The sequence below is a fragment of the Pseudophryne corroboree genome, chromosome 1 (genome assembly GCF_028390025.1).
Source record: "Pseudophryne corroboree isolate aPseCor3 chromosome 1, aPseCor3.hap2, whole genome shotgun sequence".
NCBI lineage: Eukaryota > Metazoa > Chordata > Amphibia > Anura > Myobatrachidae > Pseudophryne > Pseudophryne corroboree.
The window spans coordinates 812,584,167-812,607,732 of NC_086444.1; the positions used below are offsets into that span (position 1 = coordinate 812,584,167).

Genomic DNA, 23,566 nt, shown 5'->3' on the forward strand with positions numbered 1-23,566 from the left:
GTGTGTCCTGTTTTTTTGGGGGTATTTTTTTTAGTAGTAGTACTACAGGTACCAGCGGGCCTGGTTTTCCACCGCATGCTGGTACTTGTGGTTCTCCAAGTACCAGCTTGCGGGGGAGGCTTGCTAGGACTTGTAGTACTACTACTAAAAACAATATTCACATTTTTTACACATGGCTATCAGCCCCCCATCCGCCGCCCTTGGATGGGGGGGACAGCCTCGGGCTTCACCCTTGGGTGGCTGGACCCCTTGATTTAAGGGGTTCCCACTCCTCCAGGGTACCCTGGCCAGGGGTGACTAGTTGGGTATGTAATGCCAGGGCCGCAGGGACCACTATAAAAGTGTCCCCCGGCTGTGGCATTATGTACCTGGCTAGTGGAGCCCGGTGCTGGTTTCAAAAATACGGGGGACCCCTACGCTTTTTGTCCCCCGTATATTTGGAACCAGGACCAGGCGCAGAGCCCGGTGCTGGTTGATTAAATATGGGGGAACCCCTGTCATTTCCCCCCCCATATTTTTTCAACCAGGGCCGGCTCAAAGAGCCCGAGGCTGGTTGTGCTTAGGAGGGGGGACCCCACGCAATTTTTTTTTCTGTTTTTACACTAAACAGACCCTTTCCCATAGATAACCATGCACAGATCTCACTGATCCGTGCATGGTTTTCCAAACTCGACTGGAAAAAGCAGGTCTATTTTTTTGCTGCTTTTTTTAACGAATCGAAAAAAAACAGACCCGCACTTGAGCACTCAGAGACTAACACCCAAATACGAATGAATAGTGAATGCCCGTATTGTATGAAATAACAGCCGCGTTTGACCTATGGTCTATTCATTCGTATTTCTGAACTTTTCCAATCAAACCATTACAAATAGACCAGACACTGCCGAGTTTTCTGCTTAGTGAATTCCTGGATTGGGACTTAGAAAAAAAAACACAAATCGGCCAAACTCGGATTTTTAGTAAATACTGGCCCTTTTGTCTACCTAGATCCTCAGTCATTTGTTTTACTCCTCCTGGTGTGTCTACCCTGTTGCGAATCTTTGTGGCATCTGCAAAAGGCATACTTTCCCTTTAATGCCATTTGTAATGTCACCAACAAGATGGCAAACCCCCTCCCCCCAAAAAAAACCAAGGTTTAAAGCATTCTCCATTAATGGGGTAATATACCTTTAACAGTACTAGACACAATGGGGCTGATTCAGTGTCGCAGGCAAAGCAGCCACACTGCTTGAAAATAGCTACAACGCCACAATTAGGGAGGCCAATCCCAGGCCTTTTTTTCAATCCCGGGTATCAGGATTGAAAAAAGGTCAATCCCGGGATTCCTGGGATAGGGTTGAAGACCCGGCCACCCCAGCCCACAGAAATACTCACCACTGTGGGTGGGAGCCGGGCTTGCGGGCAGCGAGGTGCGGTCCAGGCGGCTGGCGTCAGATTGCGCAGCATGACCTCTGACATCATGTCAGGCTGCGCAGTATGCACTGCTGGGGGTAGGGAGAGTCGGGAGCAGGGCAGCGTCTGAGCCTCCTGAGGACGCTCAACGCTGCCTGGCAATAAAAAAAACAATGTGGCAGGTAAATCCCACTCCTGGGATTGGCCTCCCTAGCCACTACAGATCCACTTGTGAGAGTAGCCGCTATCACTATCTGCATGCATTCGTAGCAGCCCTGTCCTTGTGGTGCAAGAGATCAGTCTGAAAATATGGGTGTAGGCTTAGCTCGGAATAGGCTGCCGTTCAATCTGCACACCCACAGCAAACTTATGCTAAATGTGAACACATAGCTGCTGCCCGGTTACATTCATTAAGACACAAGTGATGATCTGGTTGTCTTCCGCAGAGATGTCTATTGCACTTGCAGTTTCATTAATTGCAGATGTTAGACGCTGTGGATACTTGTGGCACCATATAAATAAATAAATGATAACAATAACAATAATGATAACATGGTAGCTTTGTGTGCAGCTCTGAATCAGACTCAATGTGTCAATACTTGGCTGTACAACATTATTTTTCTAAGTGAAGAAATGCGACATGTACAAATACTCGTTTGACATCAATCCTAGGGCCAATAAAACACATTACATACCATGAATGAAGGCGGAGTAACTGTGTTTAGTTATTAGCAGAAAGAAAAAGACAAGCAGAACCTGCCTCTTTAAATGACTTCTAACTAGTAAGTATAAGATACTGTCAGTATAGCAGTACACGTACCGATGACGCTTTGCAAAGTGATGGCTTGAACCCCCCTCCATACTGAAGGGGCTTAAATAGGCAAACACAAAAAGTAATTCTTAACAAACTTATAAAAAGTGTGCTAATGGAAAAGCTAACAAAGCTCTCTCGCTAAACCCATGTTGATTGATAAATATTAGAAAACCGAATTACTATGCTAGGAGAGGATTAATTTTATCGAGCTGTCCCTCCCTACCAGGAACATTCCTAAGGCAATGAAATGACAGATTTACAGTAAGCCCTTTGTTTTTATCTGTCAAGTAATGTGCCGTGAAGATCTGCGTCTTATCATAATACTGTCAGCTGCTGCTGCCACACCAGTCTTCTCCCCTACACCTCTGCATTCATTTATACCTTCAGCTAGATAAACACGCTGGCGACAGTCCAGAAATATACACACTCCAAGCCTTTGGCTTGTATTTCTTGTTTCTTAGAAGAAAAAAAAAATACTCTTAATTATAGGCAAATAGCTACTGGGGTTACTGACATAGTTAATTAGATGATTTTTGTTCACTGTGTTCTTGTATGAAGTGTACAGGCAGCAAAGACAATGTTGTATCCAAGATGTAAAAGAAAATACATTAGACTTGCATTTGACTGTGTGAGAGCAATAACTACCACATTATCCCCCAATGCAAAAATGATTGCCTCTCATTATGGTTTATCTTATTACAAAAGATTATAGCAATACAACATAGGCCCTCATTCCGAGTTGATCGCTCGCTAGCTGCTTTTAGCAGCAGTGCAAACGCTAGGCCGCCGCCCTGTGGGAGTGTATCTTAGCTTAGCAGAAGTGCGAACTAAAGATTAGCAGAACTGCTCGAAAAAATTTTCATGCCGTTTCTAAGTAGCTCCAAACCTAGGCCCTCATTTACGAGTTGTTCGCTCGCAAGCTGCTTTTAGCAGCTTTGCACACGCTAAGCCGCCGCCTACTGGGAGTGAATCTTAGCATAGTAAAATTGCGAACGAAAGATTAGCAAAATTGCGAATAGACACTTTTTAGCAGTTTCTGAGTAGCTCCATACTTACTCGGCAACTGCGATCAGTTCAGTCAGTTTCGTTCCTGGTTTGACGTCACAAACACACCCAGCGTTCGCCCAGACACTCCTCCGTTTCTCCAGCCACTACCGCGTTTTTACCAGAAACGGTAGCGTTTTTTCGCACACACCCATAAAACGGCCTGTTTCCGCCCAGAAACACCCACTTCCTGTCAATCACATTACGATCACCAGAACGAAGAAAAAACCTTGTAATGCCGTGAGTAAAATACCTAAAAAACCTTGCAATGCCGTGAGTAAAATACCTAACTGCATAGCAAATTTACTTGGCGCAGTCGCACTGCGGACATTGCGCATTCGCATTAGCGACTAAACGCTCCGTTGCGAGAAAAAAATAACGAACTAACAACTCGGAATGACCCCCCTACTCCTACCTTGTGATCACTGCAGACAGTTTAGTTCTTGCTTTGACGTCACAAACACGCCCTGCGTTCGGCCAGCCACATTCTCCGTTTCTCCAGGCAGTTTTACCTGACACGCCTGCGTTTTTTAGCACACTCCCGGAAAACGCTCAGATACCTCCCAGAAACGCCCCTTTCTTGTCAATCACTCCCCGATCAGCCGTGCGACTGAAAAGCGCCGCTAGACCTTGTGTAAAACTGCATAGTTTTGTGTGAAATAACTTTGCACGTGCGTACTGCGGCCCATACGCATGCGCAGAAATGCCACTTTTTTACCTAATCGCTGCGTGCGACCGAAAGCAGCTAGCGATCAACTCGGAATGAGGGCCATTGTCATTTGAAAGTGATGCAGTACACTTTTTAACTTTTTCAGTTCTGATAGGGGAGGGGTTCTCCGTAGTGTGGGAGCACGTGTTATGCTCCAACATGTGCATTCATTTGTCATTAGAATTATACATAGTTGTAAAAAACAAAAAAAGTAGAAAAATAAACAAAAAAACGTGTTTGTTTATATGGAGTGATATAGCACTGGTCCTGAAGAGGCTAATATAAACTTCCCAGATACAGTAAGTAAATGTATCATTAGTGGTTCAGTGGCTGTGGTATGTATTACTGTAAATCGCACATTATTTAACATTCTGAAACACCTTTTGGAGCCCCCGGCAAAAGACTCACTCCCTAAGGTTTTCTAACTCACACCATCAACGCAATACTACCAGCAAAGGGCTCAAGTAATAATAAGAATTTACTCACCGGTAATTCTATTTCTCGTAGTCCGTAGTGGATGCTGGGAACTCCGTAAGGACCATGGGGAATAGACGGGCTCCGCAGGAGACTGGGCACTCTAAGAGAAAGATTAGGTACTATCTGGTGTGCACTGGCTCCTCCCTCTATGCCCCTCCTCCAGACCTCAGTTAGGGAAACTGTGCCCGGAAGAGCTGACACAACAAGGAAAGGATTTGGAATCCAGGGTAAGACTCATACCAGCCACACCAATCACACTGTACAACTTGTGATAACCATACCCAGTTAACAGTATGAACAACAACTGAGCCTCCTTGTACGGATGGCTCATAACAATAACCTTTTAGTGAAGCAATAACTATATACATGTATTGCAGAGAGTCCGCACTTGGGACGGGCGCCCAGCATCCACTACGGACTACGAGAAATAGAAATACCGGTGAGTAAATTCTTATTTTCTCTGACGTCCTAGTGGATGCTGGGAACTCCATAAGGACCATGGGGATTATACCAAAGCTCCCAAACGGGCGGGAGAGTGCGGATGACTCTGCAGCACCGAATGAGCAAACTCAAGGTCCTCCTCAGCCAGGGTATGAAACTTGTAGAATTTAGCAAATGTGTTTGAACCCGACCAAGTAGCAGCTCGGCAAAGCTGTAAAGCCGAGACCCCTCGGGCAGCCGCCCAAGAAGAGCCCACCTTCCTTGTGGAAAGGGCTTTTACTGATTTTGGATGCGGCAGTCCAGCCGCAGAATGTGCCAGCTGAATCGTGCAACAGATCCAGCGAGCAATAGTTTGCTTTGAAGCAGGAGCACCCAGCTTGTTGGGTGCATGCAGGATAAATAGCGAGTCAGTTTTCCTGACTCCAGCCGTCCTGGAAACATACATTTTCAAAGCCCGGACTACGTCCAGCAACTTGGAAGCCTCCAAGTCCCGAGTAGCAGCAGGCACCAGAATAGGTTGGTTCAAATAAAACGCTGATACCACCTTTGGGAGAAATTGGGGACGAGTCCTCAATTCTGCCCTGTCCATATGGAAGATCAGATACAGGCTTTTACATGACAAAGCCGCCAATTCTGACACACGCCTAGCTGAAGCCAAGGCCAACAGCATGACCACCTTCCACGTGAGATACTTTAGCTACACGGTCTTAAGTGGCTCAAACCAGTGTGATTTCAGGAAATCCAACACAACGTTAAGATCCCAAGGTGCCACTGGAGGCACAAAAGGGGGCTGAATATGCAGCACTCCCTTAACAAACATCTGAACTTCAGGCAGTGAAGCCAGTTCTTTTTGAAAGAAAATAGATAGGGCCGAAATCTGGACCTTTATGGATCCTAATTTTAGGCCCATAGTCACTCCTGACTGTAGGAAGTGCAGGAATCGACCCAGCTGGAATTCCTCTGTAGGGGCCTTCCTGGCCTCACACCAAGCAACATATTTTCGCCATATACGGTGATAATGTTTTGCTGTCACGTCTTTCCTAGCCCTTATCAGCGTAGGAATAACTTCATCCGGAATGACCTTTTCCGCTAGGATCCGGCGTTCAACCGCCATGCCGTCAAACGCAGCCGCGGTAAGTCTTGGAACAGACAGGGCCCCTGCTGTAACAGGTCCTGTCTGAGAGGCAGAGGCCATGGGTCCTCTGAGATCATTTCTTGTAGTTCTGGGTACCAAGTTCTTCTTGGCCAATCCGGAACGATGAGTATAGTTCTTACTCTTATCTTTCTTACTATCCTCAGTACCTTGGGTATGAGAGGAAGAGGAGGGAACACATAAACCGACTGGTAAACCCACGGTGTCATTAGTGCGTCCACAGCTATCGCCTGAGGGTCCCTTGACCTGGCGCAATATGTTTTTTAGCTTTTTGTTGAGGCGGGACGCCATCATGTCCACCTGTGGCAGTTCCCAGAGATTTACAATCTGTGTGAAGACTTCTTGATGAAGTCCCCACTCTCCCGGGTGGAGGTCGTGCCTGCTGAGGAAGTCTGCTTCCCAGTTGTCCACTCCCGGAATGAACACTGCTGACAGTGCTAGCACGTGATTCTCCGCCCATCGAAGAATCCTTGTGGCTTCTGCCATTGCCACCCTGCTTCTTGTGCCGCCCTGGCGGTTTACATGGGCGACCGCCGTGATGTTGTCTGACTGAATCAGTACTGGTTGGTTTTGAAGCAGGGGCTCTGCTTGCCTCAGGGCGTTGTAAATGGCCCTTAGTTACAGTATATTTATGTGTAGTGAAGTCTCCAGACTTGACCACTGTCCTTGGAAGTTTCTTCCCTGAGTGACTGCCCCCCCATCCTCGGAGGCTTGCATCCGTGGTCACCAGGACCCAGTCCTGTATGCCGAACCTGCGGCCCTCGAGAAGATGAGCACTCTGCAGCCACCACAGCAGAGACACCCTGGCCCTTGGGGACAGGGTGATCAACCGATGCATCTGAAGATGCGATCCGGACCATTTGTCCAACAGATCCCACTGAAAGATCCTTGCATGGAACCTGCCGAAGGGAATTGCTTCGTAAGAAGCCACCATCTTTCCCAGGACTCGCGTGCAGTGATGCACCGACACCTGTTTTGGTTTCAGGAGGTCCCTGACCAGAGATGACAATTCCTGGGCCTTCTCCACCGGGAGAAACACCTCCTTCTGTTCTGTGTCCAGAATCATGCCCAGGAAAAGCAGATGCGTCGCAGGAATCAGCTGCGACTTTGGGATATTCAGAATCCAGCCGTGCTGTTGCAACACTTCCTGAGAGAGTGCTACGCTGACCAACAACTGCTCTCTGGACCTCGCCTTTATGAGGAGATCGTCCAAGTACGAGATAATAATAACTCCCTTCTTCCGAAGGAGTATCATCATTTCGGCCATTACCTTGGTAAATATTCTCGGTGCCGTGGACAGGCCAAACGGCGACGTCTGGAATTGGTAATGACAGTCCTGTACCACAAATCTGAGGTACTCCTGGTGAGGTGGGTAAATGGGGACATGCAAGTAAGCATCTTTGATGTCCAGCGACACCATAAAATCCCCCTCTTCCAGGCTTGCAATGACCGCTCTGAGCGATTCCATTTTGAACTTGAATTTCTTTATATAAGTGTTCAAGGACTTTAAATTCAGAATGGGTCTCACCGAACCGTCCGGTTTCGGTACCACAAACATTGTGGAATAGTAACCCCTTCCCTGTTGAAGGAGGAGGACCTTGATTATCACCTGCTGGAGGTACAGCTTGTGAATTGCCGCCAGTACTACCTCCCTTTCCCTGGGAGCAGCTGGCAAGGCAGATTTGAGGTAACGGCGAGGGGGAGTCGCCTCGAACTCCAGCTTGTATCCCTGAGATACAATTTGTACAGCCCATAGATCCACTTGTGAGCGAACCCACTGGTTGCTGAAGTTTCGGAGACGCGCCCCCACCGCACCTGGCTCCGCCTGTGGAGCCCCAACGTCATGCGGTGGACTTAGTGGAAGCAGGGGAGGATTTTTGTTCCTGGGAACTGGCTGCCTGGTGCAGCTTCTTTCCTCTACCCTTGCCTCTGGCCAGAAAGGATGCTCCTCTGACCCGCTTGCCTTTCTGAGGCCGAAAGGACTGCACTTGATAATACGGTGCTTTCTTAGGCTGTGAGGGAACCTAAGGCAAAAAAGTCGACTTCCCAGCTGTTGCTGTGGATACGAGGTCCGAGAGACCGTCCCCAAACAATTCCTCACCCTTATAAGGCAAAACCTCGATGTGTTTTTTAGAATCAGCATCACCTGTCCACTGCCGAGTCCATAATACTCTCCTGGCAGAAATGGACATTGCATTAATTCTAGATGCCAGCAGGCAAATGTCCCTCTGGGCATCCCGCATATATAAGACGACGTCTTTTATATGTTCGAGGGTTAGCAAAGCAGTATCCCTGTCGAGGGAATCAATGTTGTCTGACAGGGTATCAGTCCATGCTGCTGCAGCACTACACATCCAGGCTGAAGCAATAGCAGGTCTCAGTAGAGTACCAGAGTGTGTATACACAGACTTCAGGATAGCTTCCTGCTTTCTATCCGCAGGCTCCTTTAGGGCGGCCGTATCCTGAGACGGCAGTGCCACCCTTTTAGATAAGCGTGTGAGCGCCTTGTCCACCCTAGGGGATGTTTCCCAACGTAACCTATCCGTTGGCGGGAAAGGGTACGCCATCAGTAACCTCTTAGAAATCACTAGTTTCTTATCAGGGGAACTCCACGCTTCTTCACACAATTCATTTAATTCATCAGATGGGGGAAAAGTCACAGGCTGCTTTTTCTCCCCAAACATAATACCCCTCTTGGTGGTAACCGGGTTAATGTCAGAAATGTGCAATACATCTTTCATTGCAGTAATCATGCATCGGATGGCCTTTGTAGACTGTACATTTGTCTCATCCTCATCTACACTGGAGTCAGACTCCGTGTCGACATCTGTGTCTACCATCTGACCTAGCGGGCGTTTATGAGCCCCCGACGGCTTCTGAGTCGCCTGGGCAGGCGCGGGTTGAGACCCCGGCTGTCCCAAGGCTGCTGCGTCATCGAACCTTTTATGTAAGGAGTTGACACTGTCGGTTAAGACCTTCCACATATCCATCCAATCAGGTGTCGACCCCGTCGGGGGCGACACCACATTTATCTGCCCCTGCTCCGCCTCCACGTAACCCTCCTCATCAAACATGTCGACACAGCCGTACCGACACACCGCACACACACAGGGAATGCTCAGACTGAGGACAGGACCCCACAAAGTCCTTTGGGGAGACAGAGACAGAGTATGCCAGCACACACCACAGCGCTATATAACACAGGTATTCACACTATAAAAAGTGATTTACCCAATAGCTGCTTAAATATCTTATTTGCGCCTAAATTTATGTGCCCCCCCCTCTCTTTTTTGCCCTTCTTGTATCAGGATACTGCAGGGAGAGCCTGGGGAGCTGCTTCCAGCGGAGCTGTAAAGGGAAAATGGCGCTGGTGTGCTGAGGAAGAAGGCCCCGCCCCCTCAGCGGCGGGCTTCTGTCCCGCATTTTCTGTAACTTAATGGCAGGGTTTTTTACACATATACAGTTAATAGACTGTATTATGTGTATTTTATGCCAAAAGGTATTATAATTGCTGCCCAGGGCGCCCCCCCCCCCCCCCCCCCTAGCGCCCTGCACCCTACAGTGACCGGAGTGTGTGGTGTGCTGTGGGAGCAATGGCGCACAGCTGCAGTGCTGTGCGCTACCTTAATGAAGACAGGAGTCTTCTGCTGCCGATTTCATCGCTTCTCTTCTGTCTTCTGGCTCTGCAAGGGGGACGGCGGCGCGGCTCCGGGAACGGACGATCGAGGTCAGGCCCTGTGTTCGAACCCTCTGGAGCTAATGGTGTCCAGTAGCCTAAGAAGCACAAGCTAGCTGCAAGCAGGTAGGTTTGCTTCTCTCCCCTCAGTCCCACGTAGCAGTGAGTCTGTTGCCAGCAGATCTCACTGAAAATAAAAAACCTAACAAATACTTTCTTGTCTAGCAAGCTCAGGAGAGCCCACTAGGAGCACCCAGCTCTGGCCGGGCACAGATTCTAACTGAGGTCTGGAGGAGGGGCATAGAGGGAGGAGCCAGTGCACACCAGATAGTACCTAATCTTTCTTTTAGAGTGCCCAGTCTCCTGCGGAGCCCGTCTATTCCCCATGGTCCTTACGGAGTTCCCAGCATCCACTAGGACGTCAGAGAAACACTATTTTTACCAAGTAGGAACCAGGCACAGCCTCTCCAGCTTTATAAGTCCCCAATGCAGGAAATAGCTAATGCCATCATATGATGGTGTTAGCAGAGAAAAAGCCTAGCTTTTTTCCACTGGTTAAATAGACCCAGGCCCCCATCTTTATAGAGGTCTATGGTGACAACGGTAACCAACACAAATTAGGTTATCACAAGAGTAATTAACAGAAGCTGAGATTAGCCAGAGAAAGGGATTTTCTGAACTGCATCAAAGACCCCTAGATACCTTGATTCATGAACACAGACTATGGGGGAATTCAATTGTGGGTGAACATATTCGCTGTGCTTTATGGCAGGGGGATCTTGCTCAAAAGTGTTCACTACACCAAAGTGTAGAATGCACTTTTGAGCAAATAGGGAAGGAGCGAAAGATGCAAGTCAGGCTGCTGTTGCAAGCGTTTAAATGCCATGGCAATTCGCACACAATTGAATTCCCACCTTTTTTTTATTGGCTTATTTGAAACAGCAAAACAATTCATTTCATTTTATTAGTTACTAAAAAAACAAAGAATGAAATATTTTCAAATCTCCTAAAGATTTCAGTCTCAAAATAATTTTATATACATTATTACAGACAACATAGTGTATATATATTTAGAACAATGAATAACAAGACAGAATTTTGAGTAGTTAATAGGTAAAATAAACGGAAACCTCAGAGTACACACGATGAAATGTATGAGTATTTGGCTCTGTTTGCCAAGAACATTAAGTAAAACCTGTTAAAAGAAATGCACTTGACAGCTTGAAGCATGAGGAAGATGAGTTATGATAATAGGCTGAGTTGTTGGATCTGCATTTGAGATTTACTCTCCATTTGCACCTTAGGGGCTAAGCAAATCAAAGAATCAGATTATTGAATTTTATGTATTGCTCCAAACATGATCCTCTGACATAATTTAATCTGAAAAGTGCATAAACACAAACTAATGGAGATAGGGTTCTTGTGTACAAACTATATTGCATTTGTAATTTCTGTACCACCCATGAGACAGAAAATGACCACATACTTTGCTCCCTTAGGAGCTGATGTGGAGTTGATCTCCAGAGTATGGACCTTATTCAGCAAGGATTGCAATTTCTGCTAAAAAGCAGTTGCTGTGATCAAATAGTTGCCGCCCAGAAAAAGAGAAAAAACACCCATAGTAGAAATTCGAATGCATAGCAATATGCAGGCTGATCGCAAAACTATACACAATTATCGGAACACCGAAGATATTTCCTATCTGTGCCAGGCAAGGTCTTCCATATTCTTGCGACACAAGAGGCTGGAAGTGGTCATCGCTGACGTCAGAGACCCTGCTTAAAAACGCCTGGGCACGCCTGTGTTTTTTCAGACATACCCAGAAAAAGGCAGGTTTCCGCCCAGAAATGCCGGCTTTCTGTCAGTCAAGCAGCGTCTGCATTGCGATCACACTGTGTATGCAATTTCTGTCACTATCTTTGCTCACACGCGCGTAATGCAAACACTGCGCATGCAGTCGTACAATAATCGTCCAGATTGCGAATCGCAAATTTTACAATCCTTACTGAATAAGGTCCTATATCTTTCATAATGTAAACTGCAAATGTTCTGTAACTAAGAGTATAAGTGACACAGCATCATAGGCATTTTCATCACATCTACACTTACACTGATCTGTAATGGAAGTTTGTAAGCAGGTACTGTATGTTGATGTCACTGTGGATTATGCAAAGATTGATGTAAGTGACTGTACAACTCTACATGATGGGGAATGTACATATTTTTTCAGTGCATACAATTCAGGAGCAATATACACATGATCTGCTTCCAACCTAACAAGAAACAGAGAACATCAACAAGGTGAATCAGCGCATTGAGTTTGAGCATTTTGGCCACTCTCAGAATGAATGACGTTAATGAACATGTGAACCAGAAATGGTTCAAACAAATTTTGGGCAGCACAGTTGGTTTAGTGGTGAGCATTGCTGCTTCACAGCACTAAGGTTCAATTCCCACCAAGCTCCTATCTGTGTGGAATTTGTCTGTTCTTGTGTCTACGTGTTTCCAGGGACTGATGTGAATTGCTAAATAAATCTCTGCGGAATATGTGTGCACTATATTACATGTTTATTGCTACATCTCTTCTCTGGCCAAGACACTTTCCACAACAAAATATCAGTTTACTTGAAATTAATACAAACTTCACAGCTGAGTACATACCACTGAGTGCACCTCTTGTATGTACTTGGTGTAATAGGGACTGCAACCTGAAGTTATATTCCTTCGATTGTGCCTAATTTGACTGCATATGGCATATACATTTATTTATATAAGAAATTATAAATAAAAGCATTTATTTTCAACGGTCACTATGAGAGGACAGAAGAAGGCGATTGGGGGAGGGGGGGGGGGGGGGGGAATTATAAAGAAAAACAGCAAAAAAAACCCCCCAAAACAAACATCTTGCGTTAGATTGACTTTTTAACACTTTCATGAAAGTTCAACTACAGGTTTGCGGCACAGTTCAAGAAAATTTGAATAAGGGAAATTACTTTAATTTCTGTTCTCAGAACTGGAGTTTGGAGATATTTTTTCTTAATAATAATGGCTTAGGTGAATCTTAATTCAGCGGTTTTGTCTGCACGTTACACTAAACTAGCGTTCTACTGATTTAGCAGCACATCAGTACAGACTCTTCTTTGCAAGTATCGAAAAAGATGGAATATGGGTCAGCTGTCAATCATTGTTCTCCTCATACAAAGATTGAAGGAGGAGGTGCAAAAATAGGATTTTAGTACCTACCGGTAAATCTTTTTCTCCTAGTCCGTAGAGGATGCTGGGGACTCCAAAAGGACCATGGGGTATAGACGGATCCGCAGGAGCCTGGGCACACTATAAAGACTTAAACTGGGTGTGAACTGGCTCCTCCCTCTATGCCCCTCCCCCAGACCTCAGTTAGAAAACTGTGGCCAGGAGAGACGGACATTTCGAAGAAAGAATTTATAATTTAAACACAGTGAGTGTTATGGTATAGAAAAATGTTACTCCCAGCGCTTGCTCAATATCACACATACAGCTTGTAAGTTGTAAAATTTATTTTTGTTTTTATTCAAGATTATGCAGAAAGTCATAAATGGATATATATTATATAAAAAACTATATAAAAGTATATATACTAAATATATGTTGCTTATAAAGAATAAATATCAAGGTTAATTTTTTTTTTTTTTTTTTTAATACCGGTATATACGAATAACAGAAACACAAACAAAAATAATGACAGATAGTGAAGGGAGACTTAGGGTTAGGTGAATAGAAAAGTACCAGATGGAGAAAAAATAAATAAAATAAATGATAGATATATTTTGAAGAAAATAGTGGGTAGACACGCTAGTGTGCGTTTTACTCTATCCACCAGTGTGTGTGTATACACAATATTGGTTTTAGTTATCCAAAATGGGTTATGAACAGAAAAAGACAGTATAAGCAATGATAGTCCTGGGGAATGTAACAGTGTTGAAACTATGTCTCCGTCCAATGGAAGATTCTGTGCAGGTGGATACAGTGTCTCAAATTCAAGTCTGTATCGTTACTCACAGTCTCTGAGGTTTGAAAGTGCTGCTGCACTCGTCCAGGGTATCCTCTGTGTCCTGCTGGATGCCGCTGCTTATAGCGCGCTGGGGGTGCTTACCCGCACCCGTCCGGGCGGTCTTCTGTGTTCAGCCCAGGCTCCCATTGGCGGCGTGTGAGCAGGCGCTGGTACAAGGGACGGAGTCCGTTGTTGTCTGCCGGCAGACTGAATGGAGCTTTTGCCACGGGAGGACAGTGTCTATGTCCGGACCCGTGGCCAATCAACGCGTTTCACCCGTGGTCTCAGGCTTCGTCAGGATACCCATTCATTCGTACTCCGTTCCTTTATCCTCCAGTTTGTCCTTTTTCCTTGCTGTGTTAATTACATCATTTCCGTCCTTACTTGGTGCCTCTCCTCCATATGTTATTTATTTCATATACATATATATCATTCGTTTTTGTTTGTATATATATATATATATATATATATATATATATATATAAGGTAATTAAAACACACATTTGATCCAGGAAAAGAAAGAAAAAGAAGAAAACGAAAAACACCGCAAGTGTGCTGGAAGAAAACATATAATTCTGTTAACCCCTGCATAGTATATTATAATTGCTATAATTAGGAATATGATTGTTCATAGAAATTAATTTGTTGAGAATATAGAAATATTTCAAAAAGTAATAATGGTAGTAAATAGGTAATAATAGGTAAAAAAGGGGAGGTTGATGCATTTATATAGGGAATTACTGGTGGTATTAGTATGGTATAGTAATCTGGGTCAGAGTGTCTGATTAAAATCAAAGCGGATGGAATTTTGTGTAGATAGTTCAGAAAATAGGATTTTGGTACTTACCAGGTAAATCCTTTTCTTTGAATCCATAGGGGGCACTGGAGTACTCTTGGGATATGGACGGCTTCCACAGGAAGTAGGCACTGAATAAATTAATTTTGGAACTATACCTCCCCTCCATATCCCTGAGTACCTCAGTGTTTTTTACTGAGCCGAACAGGAGCGAAAGAGAGGTTGACAATGGAGCATTGCATATAACATAACGGACAACAATAAAGTTGACCCAACATTACTGACAACTAAACAGTTGACACCATAACTTGTTAATCTGAACCAGTCGGTGAAAGTGTGTTACCATAAGATCTACTGAACCTACCCCAAACCAGGTAAACTGCTCTGGGTGGGCGTCCAGTGCCCCCTATGGATTCAAAGAAAAGGATTTACCTGGTAAGTACCAAAATCCTATTTTCTTTTTCATCCACTAGGGGTCACTGGAGTACTCTTGGGACGTACCAAAGTTTCCCCCGCGGCGGGAGAGCTGTTTGGCACCTGTAACACTAGGCGGCCAAAGCTAGATGCTGATGCCGCAAACGTATCAAACTTGTAGAGGCGCACAAACGTGTGCACCGAAGACCATGTAGCCGCCCGGCAAAGCTGTGTCGTAGAAGCTCCACGACTCGCTGACCATGATGTTCCCACAGCACGTGTGGAATGAGCTGTTATCGATGTAGGCGGCTGTAACCTAGCATGAAGGTAAGCCTGACGTATGGTCACTTTAATCCAACTGGATAAGGTCTGCCTAGAAGCTGGCCAACCCATCTTGGCAGCATCATAGAGAGCAAACAACGTATCCGTCTTACGAACGGTCGACGTTCGGGATACATAAATGCGTAATGCGCGTACCACATTCAACCTACCAGAGTCTCCTGTTAACATAGGAACTACTATTGGTTGATTGATGTGAAAAGATGACACTACCTTTGGTAGAAAAGCAGAATTCGCTCGGAATTCCGCTCTGTCATCATGAAACACTAAATACGGTGGTTTGCACGACAAAGCACCCAATCTGAAACACGCCTTGCTGACGCTAAGGCTAAAAGAAACATTATTTTCCCAAGTGAGAAATTTAATATCCACTTGTTGTAAGGGTTCATAATAAAAAGACTAAGAAATCTAAAAACCAGATTCAAGTCTTATGGCGCAGTAGGTAGAGTGAATGGAGGCTGAACTCTGAGGACACCCTGCATAAAAGGTGTGAACCGACGGCAATAGGGCCAATCTACTATGAAAATAAATGGACAACGCCGATATCTGCACTTTTAGTGTGGATAAACTCAGACCTCTATCTAACCTAGGCACGCCAAATTCTGTAATAATGAGCTGCCGTAACCGGCTTTCTAGCTCGTAACATGGTTGGAATACCCGATTCTGGAATGCCCTCTCTTCTTAAGAGGGCTGTCTCAACAGCCACCCCGTCAAACGCGGCCGCGCTAAATCGGGTAAAAGGAACGGACCCTGCTGTAACAGGTCAGAACGTAGTGGGAGCGGCCAAAGACCGACTGCGAGTAGACCGCGGAGATCCGAGAACCAAGCTCTCCGAGGCCAAAGAGGCGCCACTAGTATAACTGTGACGGACTCTCCTTTGATCCGTTTTAGCCACAGAGGGAGCAGCGGAAACGGTGGAAATAGATACGCGAGACTGTATGGCCACGCGATTGTGAGAGCATCCACCGCCACTGCCTTTGGATCTCTCGTTCTGGACACGACCTAGGGCGTTTGATGATTGTGGCGAGATGCCATCAGGTCCACCTGCGGGTAACTCCACTTCTGGACCAGCATGTGAAATACTTCTGGATTTAATGCCCATTCTCCTGGATGAAAATTCAGACGGCTGAGATAATCCGCCTCCCAGTTGTCCACTCCCGGAATGACTACTGCCGACAATATCATTTGGTGATACTCGGCCCAATAGAGGATTCAAGCTACAGATGTGACTGCTTACATCTTTGCTTTTTTTTTTTTTTTTTTTTTTTTACAAATTTGGCACAACATGCAAAACACAGCTAAACGGTTTTTCATGAGAAGTGAGTGGATGAATTTTAACATTTTTGTTTGCCATAAAAGAATATGTATAAAGTAACATATTAAGGCAGCAAATTAAGAAAAAAAAACACAAGACATGACTAAATCTCTGAGTATATAGCATGCAAAACCGTGCCATACATGACGGGACACAGCAAAGATGCACGTGGACACATCTGTACCTCCCGCATTGCCATACGGTTTTTCGTTCCTCCTCCAATTCCAGGCACCGAACCGTTTCCCTGCGGTTAGATTCTGTACTTTGAGCCACCAGAGAAGAGACTCTCTGGCCCTTGGAGACAACCTCACTTCTGCAGTAAATCTGCAGATGCGTGCCCGACCACTGTGCGAACACATCCAATTGAAAAGGACGTGAGTGAAGTCCTCCGAACTGAAGCGCTTCGAAAGCCGCCACCATTGTCTAATAGGCGAATGCACAAGTGAACCGAGACTGTGCGTGGCTTGAGCACTAATTGTACCAGATGACGAATGACCTGTACTTTCTGTTCGGGTATGTAAATTCTTTGATTTACCGTATTGAGAATCATACCTAGGAATTGAAGTCGTTGAGACGGAATCATTCAGGAATTCGCGTAGACAATGGTAGGAAATCAGATTTTCCTCCCCACTTGGTCTGCGATCTATCTCGTTTGGAATCCGACTCCGCCTGTTAGGAACGTAGCCAAAGTGGACGTTATGCGCTACTAGCGAAGCTGAAAACGCAAGAACCAACTGCCAACGTCCAAAGAAGCTGTAGGCAGCAAGAAGTGTAAGGTGGTCTTTATTTAGGGCAAACCTAAACTGGAATGCCCTGCCACTACAGCCTTGTTACCTCAAACCCTTACCAAAGCAGGGCGAAGCAACAGCCCTACTGCTGTGTAGGGTATACTCCGATATGTAGTAAAACACCCAATAAATGCAATTGTCTCTGATTGGAAATTGTTCAGCCTTCGCTGAGAACCTGACGTACTGGCCTGGTGCTATGAGGGCTGGCGGCAAATCGACCGCAACAATGTAACTGAAACTGTCTGTGCAGTCTTTACGCAGAGTACTAACCACTATACGATCACGGCAACTTAAACGAGCCAGGTAGGAGACGAACCTACAATCTTGTTATGCATAGTCAGATGCATTATACATTGCGCCACTGGCCCAGATTCGTATTTGTCCGACACACTGTGTGACCGACTTTGCAGCGAAGCTGCTTGTTTGATTATGCATAAATGCATATAGCAGAGGATAGTTTCAATCTGCCTACCTCTGGGTTATGGGCCCAGCATGCTTCCATTGCAGTACTCTGCTGCACATGTAAGTGCAAGAGATCAAGTACTCCAACCAGTAAGTACACCACGGAAGTAACGTGTGTATAAACCTGCATTACCGTGCATGTGGTTACCAGCAATAGTGAATCTTCCTGTAGAGTCATGCTGTACAAAACAATTAATAAATTAAACTCCTAACAACACCCCGCTCCTCCAGAGTCTAAGTGTTGTAGGGCAGCAACTTCCGAGAAAGAACCAGGAAGTAACATTAAAAGAAAAAAAAAATTGTCCTACCATGGTTTTTTTTTTTTTTTTTTTTAAACACCTGTTAAACCAGGATCTGAACCAGTGTCCATGCAAACACAATGTTCACTGTGGCCGGAAAGCCTAACCACTTGGCTACAGAGCCACCTGTAAAAACAATAAGCAAAGCTGCTGCGGTGTGGCCATGTTTGCAGTGCTCAACAGATAGTTAATAAGCACTGAGTGCTGACCAATTATTCTTGCTTACTGCAAAATAGACTTTTAATGTCAGCATATTATATATATATATATATATATATATATATATACACACACACACATACATACAACAATGTATATTCACACATGTTCAGACTTTAATAAATATATATATATTCTATATATATATATATATATATATATATATATGCATCTCTATACACATATCCTGATACACAGGTATAACACATTTTTACAAGTCTGAAACTAAATGTGACCTCGCACAGGCTTAAAACCTGAGATGACTGCTGCTTGACCACAGCTTAGTTAATGGGCCCTTCTAGTGGCCGGCGCCGGGAGCGCGCTCTGGAGAGCTATTCTGACTGTAAAACCTATGGTAGGTTTATATTGATAGTGTAAGCCCAAACTGAGCTATTTTTAACAGTTTAAACTAGCATGTATTAGTAGGCAATCTAGTTGGATCACCAGTTTCCCCCAGATGGCAAAACAGTATGCAACCCTGCTTAGCTTCCAAGCTCAGATGAGTTTGGGCGTATCCAGTGTGGTGTGGCTGTAGATTAAAAATACCTACAGCACCTTGTACTCCCAGGTGGCTAATCAGGCCCAACACTGCTTAGCTTCCAAAATCAGATGAGATTGGGCGTATCCAGTGTGGTGTGGCCAAGTGAATTAAGCCAAAGCTGCTGCAGGTGAGTGAACTCACACGGCTCCACAGATACTGTTTTATAAGCACCATGTGCTGACCAATTGTTATAACATATCTTACTTTACAACAAATGAACAAAGCCAGTATTTGGCTGCCACAACCATGATTCAGATTTGCAGTCTTTAGGATAATATCATTATAAACAGTTATGATATAAATAATTATGTATATCCATGTTTTAGACATGGCAGGGAAACTGCTTATTAGTAATTGCTGGTGTCTTACTCATGCAGACAGACAATACAAAAAAAACAACCAAAACAAAAACAAAGACAGACAACTTGCACGACTCAGTAAATAGCACTAAGGTGTCTCTATAAATATATATCTGGCAAAGTGCAGTGCACGCCAGCCATATGCCTGCTCCCAAATTCTCCTTAACACCCCTGCGCCTTCAATGGAGGAGAGATGTAACACAGGAAATTCTGGAAATACAACAGGAAACATGGTTAATCTTGTTTTAACAAAGACTTCATAGCCTTTTGTAATACATATGCAGCGCTGCTGTATTCCCTTATCAATAAGAGTTGTTTTTAACCCCAATAATATGGGGCATGCAAAAATTTAGATAAAACTCAGTTTTGCTCCTCTCCACGGAAATCTTTAGTAAAAGGCGAAAGATTTGTTCGTTCTGAAGAGAAACCAGAGCATAATCATGAGATTTTATCCAGTGACCCTGACATTTCTGTGTGCAGGGAACATCACTGTGGCAGCAAAGTTACTCACTAGGCTAAGAAACCTGCCTTTTGACTCTCATTTGTGTGTCCCCCCATGCTCCGTATACCGTTCTCTATACACGGAGCCGGGTTATGGTGGAGAGGGAGCCCGAAGCGGCATCGAGGGCCTGGGCCACACACACACACACACACACACAGTATCCCACACAGTGGGGCGGCAGCGTGAGCTGACCTTCCCGTTCAACATACCTGGACCCTGTGGTGAGGGCTATGACGGGGCTTCTCTGTAAGTTCCGTCCAGCCTTTACTGCAGGTTTTAGTCCTGCAGGTGGTAGTGAGGGAGCTCTTTTTAGAGAGGTCCGACACCCACAGCTGCTAAAGCAGCCTTCACTTATCCCGGACCCACGCCTATTGGAAGGGGGGAAGGGATGTGGTAAATCGTTGAAAAAAGAAAAAAACTTAGAAAAAAAATCAAATGAAATGTGGACCTCTGTGGCAGCAAAGCCACAAGCCTACTAACTGTGTCGAGCACAGAAAAAACACTGAGGTACTCAGGGATATGGAGGGGAGGTATAGTTCCAAAATTAATTTATTCAGTGCCTACTTCCTGTGGAAGCCGTCCATATCCCAAGAGTACTCCAGTGACCCCTAGTGGATGAAAAAGAAACACTGGGTATAAAAAATACTAAATATAAAATATATATATATATATATATATATATATATATATATATAATTTCTTATGGGAAAATGATAATAATGAGTATGGTAAAAAATGATGAATGAAAAAAAGGAAAATCGCGATTAATTTATTAATTGGTTGGACATTTATGAACACATATGAAGTTTTTTCTGTTCTCCTGATAGTAGAGCATATGTACTTTGAAAAGGAAATGGATAATAGGAGAAGATTAAGACAAGTGGACAGATAAGCTCAAGAAGGATCCAGAACGAAATACCCCTCAGCAAATACTTTGACAAGAAGTTTTAACCAAGGCAAAGAAGATTACCAAGAAATTCTAGACACCTCTGCACGAACATTGATGGATAGATTAAATAGAAGAACAGCCAAACTTCATCAAAATATGGAAGGGGAAGCACAGGCAGAAGAAGAACAGGATGAAACCGAACAGTTTCTGGATGCTTTTTTAGAGCTGGCACAAAAGAATCACTCATTCAGAAGCACGGGAACGATTCCGAAAACCATGGGCTCAGAGGAAGAAAGAGGAAAGAGGAGGAGAAGAAAAAGAAGCCCAAGTTCCACCAACGAGGAAAGCGAGGGGGAGCGAAGAATAGGCCAAAAGAAAAAACAGAAGAAAAACCAAAAGAAACAACCGAAAAAAGGATATTCAACTTAAGTAAACATAAGCTAAGTGATACAGAAACTTCAGTCCTAAAAAAGGGCCCAAAAATTTGCCCCAACAAACTGCCTAAATAAATTCGATACATTCATCGACCTTCATAAATTCCTCAGAAAAATAACACTGAAGAAATTTTTCAATAAAATGGACAATCCAGGGAAAGATGAAGAAACGGAGGAAGAAGAAGACTTTTTCACACACACAAATTTCAAAGATAAATCGACTTTCTACCAACACCTTAAAGGTCACCTACTAAACACCTTCCAGAGGCTAGTAGAGGAGGATATTAAAAAAAATCCCCAACACTATAGGATCCAAACATATACAGAATTTATCAAAGAAAGAAAAAACCGCCTTAAAGAATTTGAAGGAAAACAACGAAATTGTTATCAAACAAGCAGATAAAGGCGGAGGTACTGTCATCATGGATCGAGAAAAATACGAAGAAGAAGCATGGAAGCTCCTAGAAGATACCCATACTTACCAACCTCTAAAGAAGGATCCCACACCAGAATTCCATAAAGAACTATCAGAAATACTAAAAAAGGCAATGGAGGACAAAATTATAACAAAAGACGAACATAATTTCCTGAAACCAAAACATCCCATAATCCCCGTGTTCTACCACCTACCCAAGGTCCATAAAGACCAACAAAATCCACCGGGTAGACCTATAGTATCAGAAATCGACTCGCTGACCTCGAGTCTCTCCTGTTATATAGACCACTTTCTAAAACCCCTAGTGTCAAAACAGCGCAGCTACTTGAAAGATACCACACAAGTTCTTAGCCTACTAGCTGGCCTAACCTGGAAAAATACCTATATCCTGGCAACATGCGACATAAAATCTTTATATACAAGCATCAGACATGAAGATGGCTGCAAAAATGTTAAAAGAATTTTACAAGAAGAGTCAGGATTAAAAGAAGAACAAGTTGAATTCATCCTGACCCACAATTATTTTTGGTTTTCGAAAACAATTCTTTATCCAAACACAGGGGACAGCGATGGGTACGAATTTCGCTCCGTCATATGCAAATTTGTTTCTTGCCCATTGGGAAAACGAAATAATTTGGACCAACAATGAACACCTCCCCAATCTAAAAGTATGGGCAAGATACATAGACGACGTGATAATAGTATGGGATGGAGAAGAAGAAACCCTGCAAGAATTCCTGAGGAATATCAATATGAATACAGAAAATCTAACATTCACACATGAAATAAGCAGGAACAATATAAACTTCCTAGACCTAACCATCTTCATCCATAACAACATCGAAACCAAAACATATACAAAACCAGTAGACTGCAACAACTATCTGGATGCGAAAAGTAATCATCACCCTCAATAGATCTCTAACATTCCCAAGGGACAAATGAGAAGGATCAAAAGGAATTGTTCAAGAAAGGAAGATTGCGACTATCAGACCTCCAAACTTATGAACCAATTTACAATAAAGAATTACAGAAAAGATAAACTAGAAAAAGACAAAGGTGAAATAGAAAACATCAACAGATCCGACCTCCTACAATATAACAACAAAAAAGAAAAAAGAAACAAAGAATTACTATTTATCACCAATTACTCTGGACAAAGAAAACTGATAGAAGTAAGCCTAAAGAAACATTGGCATATTCTCACAACAGACAAAGAACTAAAAAGTATACTTCCATCGAAACCAAAAATCATTTACAGACGTGCTCCGACGATAGGAAGTAATCTAGTAAAGAATCATCTAAAACCAGAACCAAAAACGGACAACATGTGGTTAAAACATGGAGAACCTGGCTTTTACAGCTGCAACAACTGCATAGCATGCAAGAAAACCAAAACAACAACAACAAAACCAATAAAAAGTATTTTTTCATAGAGTAACAACAAAGAACTAAGAATTAGAGACAAAATCACCTGCAACACCACAGGAGTCATCTACCTCCTTTTTTGTCCATGCAATTTGCAATACATAGGAAAAACCACTCGAAAACTCTATATCCGAATCAACGAACACTTGAATAACATCAGAACAGAGAAAGACAACCACAGTATCCCAAAACATTTCAAACAAGCACATGGAAGTGACCCATCAGTATTAAAGTATATAGGTCTCAAACTTATAAAGAAACCCTGGAGAGGTGAGGATTGGGATCAGCATCTATTGAAAGAGGAATCGAAACTTATCTATGAACTTGCTACCTTGACACCAGAAGGTCTTAATGTAGACTTTGAACTACATCCCTTCCTAAAAACATAAAAAAGTTCCATTTAATGAAGGAGTGCTATAGTAATAACCATTTATACTGTACATACTACTCTTCAATTTATTTATCAGTATTACCCTTTTTTTCTATATATTTTCTCTATATTTTCTTTTATATTTATATTTATTATTTTTATACTCAAAGTACATATGCTCTACTATCAAGAGAACAGAAAAAACTTCATATGTGTTCATAAATGTCCACCCAATTAAT

At 43.8% G+C, this 23,566-nt stretch overlaps 1 protein-coding gene and 1 non-coding gene across 8 annotated transcripts in view; both read right to left on the bottom strand.

Annotated features, from left to right (window-relative positions):
* The window catches only part of GSTCD (glutathione S-transferase C-terminal domain containing), a 480,201-nt gene that overhangs the window by 147,501 nt on the left and 309,134 nt on the right, over nt 1-23,566 (bottom strand). The window lies entirely within an intron of this gene.
* On the bottom strand, nt 19,589-19,704 carry LOC134961100 (U5 spliceosomal RNA). Its single transcript, XR_010187849.1, has one exon. It is a non-coding gene; the product is annotated as a U5 spliceosomal RNA (small nuclear RNA).